This window comes from Benincasa hispida, chromosome 9 (assembly GCF_009727055.1).
Source record: "Benincasa hispida cultivar B227 chromosome 9, ASM972705v1, whole genome shotgun sequence".
In the NCBI taxonomy this organism is placed as follows: Eukaryota; Viridiplantae; Streptophyta; class Magnoliopsida; order Cucurbitales; family Cucurbitaceae; genus Benincasa; species Benincasa hispida.
Window position 1 is genome coordinate 64,917,411 of NC_052357.1, and position 8,106 is coordinate 64,925,516.

Consider the following 8,106-nt stretch of genomic DNA (forward strand, 5'->3'; position numbering starts at 1 on the left):
ACAGACTTATGAACAAAAGTAAATATAAGACTTATGATAAACTTAGCCAAGCTCAATTAGTTTATTTTAATACATTTTAATATTTATTGCAGCAATAAAGTTGTCCACTTATTTTTTTTTAATTATTTTTTAGTAACAATGCAATCACTAACTCATTCTATAAATTTTCAATGTGTATGCTAATTATTTAACATGATATATTATTTTTTTAAAAAAAACAAACTTTGAATACACATATGACCAAAGTTATTTTTTAAAAATAAATATAAGCGTTTCATTTTTTTTTTCTTTTTCTTTTTTTAAGTTTTATGTTTGAGGTTATGCTTATCTATTGAGTATTAACATACTTCATCTATTAATTTCAAAAACTCTTTTTTAAACAATTTTAGCCAAATTTATAAATGCAAATATTTTAGTTCACAAAATTAAAATATTATAGAGTGAGAGACGTAGGTAGTTAAAATTTTCAAACATTTTTGTCAAACAATTTTAAATTTATTTATTTTCACTCCCTACAATTTTAATATTTTGTTTAAATTAATTGTTTTAAATAGTAGAATTGCTGAAAATATTTTTAAATATAGTATAATGTCATTGTCTATAAGTGACAAACCACGATATATATCTATTACCAATATCAATAGATGTCTATCACAATTTATTATTGATAGATAGTAAAAATTTTGATATATTTAAAATTGTTTGTCTTATTTTCTAACTTTTTTTTGTTTGAATTGAAACATTCTAAACTATCTCTTTAAAAATTGAAGTTTTAAAGAGAGGAATAAATTCTTTTAGCAATACACGTTTTAAATATCGATCTACTTAACCCAAAATATTGTTTTGTACAAAAAAGTTTGTTCACTTTAAAATTCTATTTTCAAGCTCTAGTTTATCTCTCTCTATTTTTTCCTTTTTTAAAAAAAACATCAAAAAACAATTATGAAAACAAGTTGGGTTTTCTGTTTTTGAAATGCTAAGAATAGATATTAAACATATAGTTTGTTTATTTATTTTAAATAGAAAAAAAAAGTTGAAAACGAAAAATATAAATAGTTATCAAACCTAGTCTAAATTATCATTTTAATTAATGTTTTTATGACTATTTTGTAGTTTTGATGGGTGAAGTACAAATTTTGATGCATGTTTGATTTTTTACCCAAAATACTATATTATTTTTTTAATTATATAATTTGTACAATTATATTTAATTATTGTAGTGGCAATTCGGTAATTTTGATGCACCATGCAAGTTAACATTGGAGGGCATTTTTGTATATAGAATATAACTAATATGTTGAAAACAAATCTCGATCAATACATACCTGTCTACCCTTAAATCTTATTTAGGGACTGTTTGGGGCGTGAGATTATGTGGAGAGTTCTGATCGAATATGAATGATCAAATATACAATACACAGAAGAAAAATGACGGTGAGATACGAATCACGATCCAAAAATGGGTCCACAAACAATTAAAATATGTGAGATAAGATAATGGGCCTCCAAAATTGAGTTGATATATGATGTGGGGATATACCATCTCATTTTTTTTTATCTCCTTTTGGTTTTTTTGCCATATCATACTGGCACGTGCGGTGGGCCTCTCTTTCTCTCCCTCATCTATTTCATTCATAAAAATAGAAAGGTGTGTTCTAATTCTTCGGGTGGAAGATTGATTAAAAGCTAGAGATGTTTGTGGATTGGATAGGATTTGGTAGATTTTTTTTTAATCTAATTTAATTGTTTGGATGGTAAATTTTTTGAACTCAAATAAAAAAAATAAAAATAAAAGTAGTACAATCAAAACATAATTAAGCTTCTAAAATTGAGGGTAGTCTTCAATACACTGAATTTATAACAGCTAATTTAGTGAGTGTTTTGTAGCACCAATAAAATTTATTAACTATCAAGAATAAACAATTACATGACAAGAGTCGTTTGGTTTAAGGTTTTAAAGTTGTTCAGGAATTATGTATGTCTACTCATAAGATCGTTGAAAATCAAGAATTACGTGTTTGGTTGTATATGAGAATATTATCAATATTTTATGATAATAAATTAGTTTTATATTTTATTTATAAAATTAATCATAGACCCATCTGTAGAACCTGGATAGATTAATTGATAAACAATAAATTTAATTCAAAGATTCGGGCCAAATTAATTATTTAACTATCGAATAATAATATTAATTAAATTATTAATACAAATATTTATAAAATTAGTAATTTTTAATTAAATTACTTGATTACAATCAATCAATTTGATGAATGTATATAAATATGATACATTAATTAATAAAACAATCAAAATCAATTTTAAGAAATAAATGTAACATTTTATGGTTAAGAAATAATGAATTATAATTAATTAATCACAAACTAACTATGATTATTAAAAAACAATCTCATAAAATCGTAATCATAATGATAATTAATTAATTACATATTTTTAGAATAGAAAATTAACCACATATATAATTTATTATAAATTAATATTATTAATGCATCGATTCTTTATGGTTTATTATATAATTAATTAAATAATTTATGAATAAATTCAAATATTATAATTTAAAATTTAATATAATTTATAAATTATAAATATAAGTTTAATATTTATATATTAAATAATTTTAATAACTATAATAAAAGAATAAATTCATGTATTAAAAGAGGAAGGATTGAACACGAAGAAAACCTACCGTTTTGTATGGATATCATCATGAGGATAAAAAAGCATGAGAATAACTTATTTTCATCCTAATTATCTCAATCCAAACGTCCCTTAAAGAAATCGACAAATTCATAATTCACTAAAAATAAAAGCTACAAAATTGTCCAAAAATATTTTAGAGTTGTTTTTAAATATAGAAAAATGAACTAAAATATTTACAAAATATAACAAAATTTTAGAAGTATCAATGATAGATACAGATAGATATTGATAGACTTGTATCTATCAACGTCATCATTGATAATTCTAAATTTTGTCTATATATTGTAAATATTTTCAACAATTTTACCATTTTAAAATAATTTTATAATATTTTATGTAATTTTTATATTATCAAAATTAATTTCGATGTTACCTTTTAAATCACCAGAACAAAAACAAAAGCCAAGGGCAGTAGCGGGTTTAAAATAAGAAATTTACATAAGAATATGGGGCCATTTACTAATTATAAAAAAGTTAAGGACTCCGACCTAAATTCGTCGGGGATATAAAGCATTCCGTAGTACCAGAAACCCAAAATATCTGCACCTTGAAGAGAGAAACCCGTTGGGCTGCTAGCTAGGGTTTTTTCTGGTCCGTGCATCATCGGCTCCGATCTGTTCGTATGTCTCTTCGAATTCATTTTTCTTTAATGGATTTTCATGCCTGCTTCAAGTAAATTATCATCTTGAAAGATATTTTCCCCCCTCAAGCCTCCGGTCATTTTCCTGATATCGGATTGTTGACCCTAGGGCCAATGCTCGATTTTTCTGTAATTGAATTCGAGAAGCAACCATTCTTTGAACGGTTTCTTCTGAGAAGTTCTGTTTGTGTGTTTTTATATACTTTTAGGAGGATAATGTGTGAATTAGTGTATTGTATTGTCTTTTTGTTCTTTAATGGACGATGTCATGTAGCTGATCTTGAGTTTATTTTTGGGCTACTTGTTTGATTCTTTATGTGATTGACAGGTTTCCTGAAAAGAAATGTCTCGTGTATATGTTGGGAATTTGGATCCAAGGGTCTCTGAGCGCGAGCTTGAAGATGAATTTCGTGTGTTTGGTGTTATTCGAAGGTGTGGAATATTTTAAATTCGTGGCTAACGGTTTGTTTTTTCTTCTTCAATTGTTGAAACGCCATCTGCTAGACAAGATAATACATATTCTTTGGTTATTTGTGTTGAAATAATATGGTCTAGGTACATACCTATATGCGGCAAATTTAAACACTTACATTCTTGGTAAATTTTATTACCAGCCACTCTACTTGGCTTAGTGCCATAAAATCTATGCTTTCAAGAATTCCAAACATCAACCGAAGTCCTCAACTACCAACCTTTTGGCCGTTGCCATGCACATTTACATGAAGTTAGATTATAAATATTTGACATAAAATTTGCCTTAGAAGGTCCAATTTACATTCGGAAGCTAATACCAAATAAGTTTGATGCTATTTTGGTCATCTGGTGGACATTAGCATACTGCTGGGAAATTGATAAAGTTCATGCGCAAGGGACCTGCAACTTAGTCCCATAATACTATGTACTTAATATTTATGGATTGGGTATTCAACTGGATTTAAGACCTCAACTTCTAATTTTCAAGGTTTCACTGGGCTGGGTCAAGATCTCTTTTCATCGTATCTGCTTTTTGCCTTTTTGGTGGTAGCTATTAAGAATAGGAGCTAATAATCGTAATGCCTGTCTCTAGATTTTGATGAGTGGTCATGATCATAATCTCATAGGAACGTGGTTATCTATAGGGATCCTTGATTTATCCACCAGTTTATCTGCCCAGGTGCTATAAGGTTTGTTGACACTCCGAGATTTGTAATCTGATGTACTTTCAGGGTTAAACTACTAATATAGGGGACAATGAAATCCTACATTCTGGGTGTTAGGCTAATTGATAAAGATTTTATCTATTTTTGTCATTTGGTTATTCAATCTTCCAATGTTTTTTTTTTTCAGTGTATGGGTTGCACGAAGACCCCCAGGTTATGCCTTTATAGATTTTGATGACCCCAGAGATGCACGGGATGCGATCCATGAATTAGATGGTATGTGTGGCTTTTCTGCTTTTTGTTTTGTTTTGTTTTGTTTTTTGGGGATTGGTACATGACTCCATATTTGGATGCATTTTTCATTTTTTAGTCATTGGTGCATTGTTTCATACCCTTATTATTAGCAATGACATTTAATAATGGCATGGTTTATACAGAACTCAGTAACTGATTTGTTATGTGCCCATTGAATAAGTGAACCAAGTTCCAGTACATGATGCATTTTTACCTTCTGATATGCCATCTTATCCGACTTTTGTTTTTAATTCATTGATGAGATTTTGCAATGGTTTTATGTTTTTAATATTCTATATAAAAGCTTTAGGGCGTCCCCTTTATTTTAGTATATACACTTTGCTGAATCTCCTATGATTTTGTTGATCTTTATTCTTCAGTCTATTGTAAATAACCAAGTTTCCTTATTATGATATGTTTACGCAATGGTTTTATGTTTTTAATATTCTAAATAAAAGATGGCTTATATTATTGAAGTTTTTGTTCATGCATTTTCACTAAATTGTTGTCATGTTTTAACATATACGGTTTGTTGTGACTCATGCATAATTAACAATTGTCAATTCTGAATCAGGGAAGAATGGCTGGAGAGTTGAACTTTCCCACAATTCTAGAGGTGGTGGAGGTGGCCGTGGAGGAGGGGGTCGTGGTCGATCTGGTGGTTCTGATTTGAAATGCTACTGTCTCTTATACACATCTAGATGTGTATAAGAGACAGGTCCTCGATACCGCCGGAGTCCAAGTTATGGTCGCAGGTCTGAACATTGAGGCTGAATCCTGCTAGTTTTTATATTCCCAGTTATCTGCATTTGGCTCTTGTTAATAGTTCCCTTTGGTATTATTTATACTCTGGGGTTTTTGATGTCTTTAATTTCTTTTCAGGAGTTACAGTCCCCGTGGAAGATCTCCAAGACGCCGCAGCTTGTCACCTCGTGGGCGTAGCTTTAGCAGATCACCTCCATACCGTGGTAGAGAGGAGCTACCTTATGCCAATGGGTGAGGCTCTTTAAAATATTTTGCTTTTGTACATCTAATTCCTTCTCCATGAATGTGTCTGCCTGGTCTGCTTGATAAATAGTTGCAGCAAAAGATGTTCTCCAACTTTAGGTATTTGTTCTTTTTATTCGTTTCTGTAATGTCTTGGATGCATGACCTTTTGGTTTTGGTTTTAATGGAGAATTTGTTTATTGTGTTATTTTTCTTCTTTGTTCCCCAGTTGGTGGTACATGCTTTATGTTAGTTTTTCTTTGCTATATAATAGTGTGAAAGACCTCCACTGTGCACCAAATTTGCAATTAGTCTTCTGCATGCATATCCAGATATTCTCTTTTCCAATCATTAACTTATTTTGATCATATTCATTGTTTTGATATTCAGTATTAAAATTTTGTACAGAAATGGCATAAAGGACCGGCGTCGGAGCAGGAGCTGAGGACCCCCAACTTGTCAACCTGCCTTAGATAACACAGGATTTTTAGAGGATTACTCCGGTTCTATATGTTTTTAGTGCTTGGACTTCGTAACGGACTTTTTTAATCGGGCGACGCCCTCAGCCTCTACTTTTGAGTTTGGATAAGTCCTTTCTATCTTCTGTTTGAATTGTTTTTCTTTTAGTCCATCAGTATAGTTGTAGGAATCTATATATTACTAAAATATCATTAGTTCATATTTATTTTGATAATGTTATTAAGCAAATGTCTTGAAGGGCACTGCTAAAGATGTATGTTTTTTTCCTTGTTGAGGTGTCGTCTCGTTCTGCTTCACTGCTTTTCTGCTTCTAGTCGTCTGCTTCTGCTTCACTGCTTTTCTGCTTCTGCCCTATCCTGGGATTTCGTTCTACACTGCCCTGCTCTGGGATCTTCAATTTGAAAGGTTGTAGGTCCCAGCCAGCTATTGATTGAATCTCTGCGGTTGTGTTGCACGCTCTCATAATGTTTATGGGATTCCTTTTTAATTAACTTGAGGCATGAGGAACGACATCAAATACTTCTGGCAGGTACATGAAAAACTGTTCTACAGAAGTTTGGGTTGGGATTATTACAGAAAATCAGATTTTTTAGGCATCTGCATGGCATTCTTCTCTTCATGGCATTTGCATCATCATATTAGAAGGATTTTTTTCAGTATCATTTATCACCATCTGATCTGTTTCTTCGAATCTCGAGAATTAACTTGCTTTTTTATATATATGATCGTGTGGTTTAGGACGTTTGCATCTACTACTCAAGTATGGTTCTGTTAAGTGAGGGGGGGATTAAGCCTAGGAGAGTCGGTATTTGGTGAACAGGGATTTCTTTTGAAATTTTATTTCATCTTCTATACATGTTAATTTTCTTCTTGATTGCGATTGCTTGTATGCTGGGTCGGTTGCTATGCCGTGGTCTCTTGGCGATGTCTTTAAGTGAATTGTCCCAAGATGAGCAACCTCTTCCCAACTGAGTGGCTAGTGGGAGTTCTCTTCTGTGCCATTCAACTATTCTTTAGATTATTGCGTTCGTGTTCAAGCTCTGCACCTCTAGCAGAGGCCATTTGGGTTCGTTTCCCACCTATCTCTCAAAGAGAAACATAAGTTCCTGTGGGGGGTTGTCATTGGAAGTCGATGTGCCCGCGAATTTTCCTTCGTCTTAGTATGCAGCTGCTAGGGTCCTTCTGCCTACATAAATTATGCACGTTTTATGTAATTTGAGATTTGTAATTTGCTTTTGTTTTTATCTTTTCCGAATGTTTTATATATATTGCCAGGCTGGATCATTTGAATTTAACAGGTTTCTTAGAATATTTGAATATAGCCGCAGCTGGAAATGCTTACCTCGACTATTCCTTTAAGAAACGTATTTTCTAAATTTTGGACTTTTTTTCGTGGATTTTTGAAGGGTTTGGGGGGTAAATGCCTTGCTTTTTATTATGAATAATTAATTTTGATTTATAATTGGACATATTGATATTGAAATTAATTATTATTATTTATCCTTAGATCCACTCTTCTTTCTTTTTTTGAGTCCAGGCTATTTTTCTCCTAATGACATATTAAGTTGTATTTAAGGAATTAGCTTCTTAGTTTTCTTTCCGGAATGTCGTCTAATTCTTAAATTGTTTCTTTGTTAGCTAATCAAATTTCTTGGTTTTGTTAATTCTTGGGCGTTCATACTTCATGTAGCTGCATGTTTTTTCTTGGTTTCCTTTTGAAACAGACTGAAAATTCTATTGAAAATTATATAGGAATGAAGGAATTTTCTCGAAATTGTTTGATGTAATGCAGCAGGAGAAAATTAGATTCTGTTACTGCCTATCACATCCAGTAAATGAACATTT

At 31.0% G+C, this 8,106-nt stretch overlaps 1 pseudogene; it reads left to right on the forward strand.

Moving 5' to 3' along the window:
* Positions 1–3,185: 3,185 nt before the first annotated feature.
* On the forward strand, positions 3,186–7,620 carry LOC120086343 (annotated as a pseudogene).
* Positions 7,621–8,106: the final 486 nt, after the last annotated feature.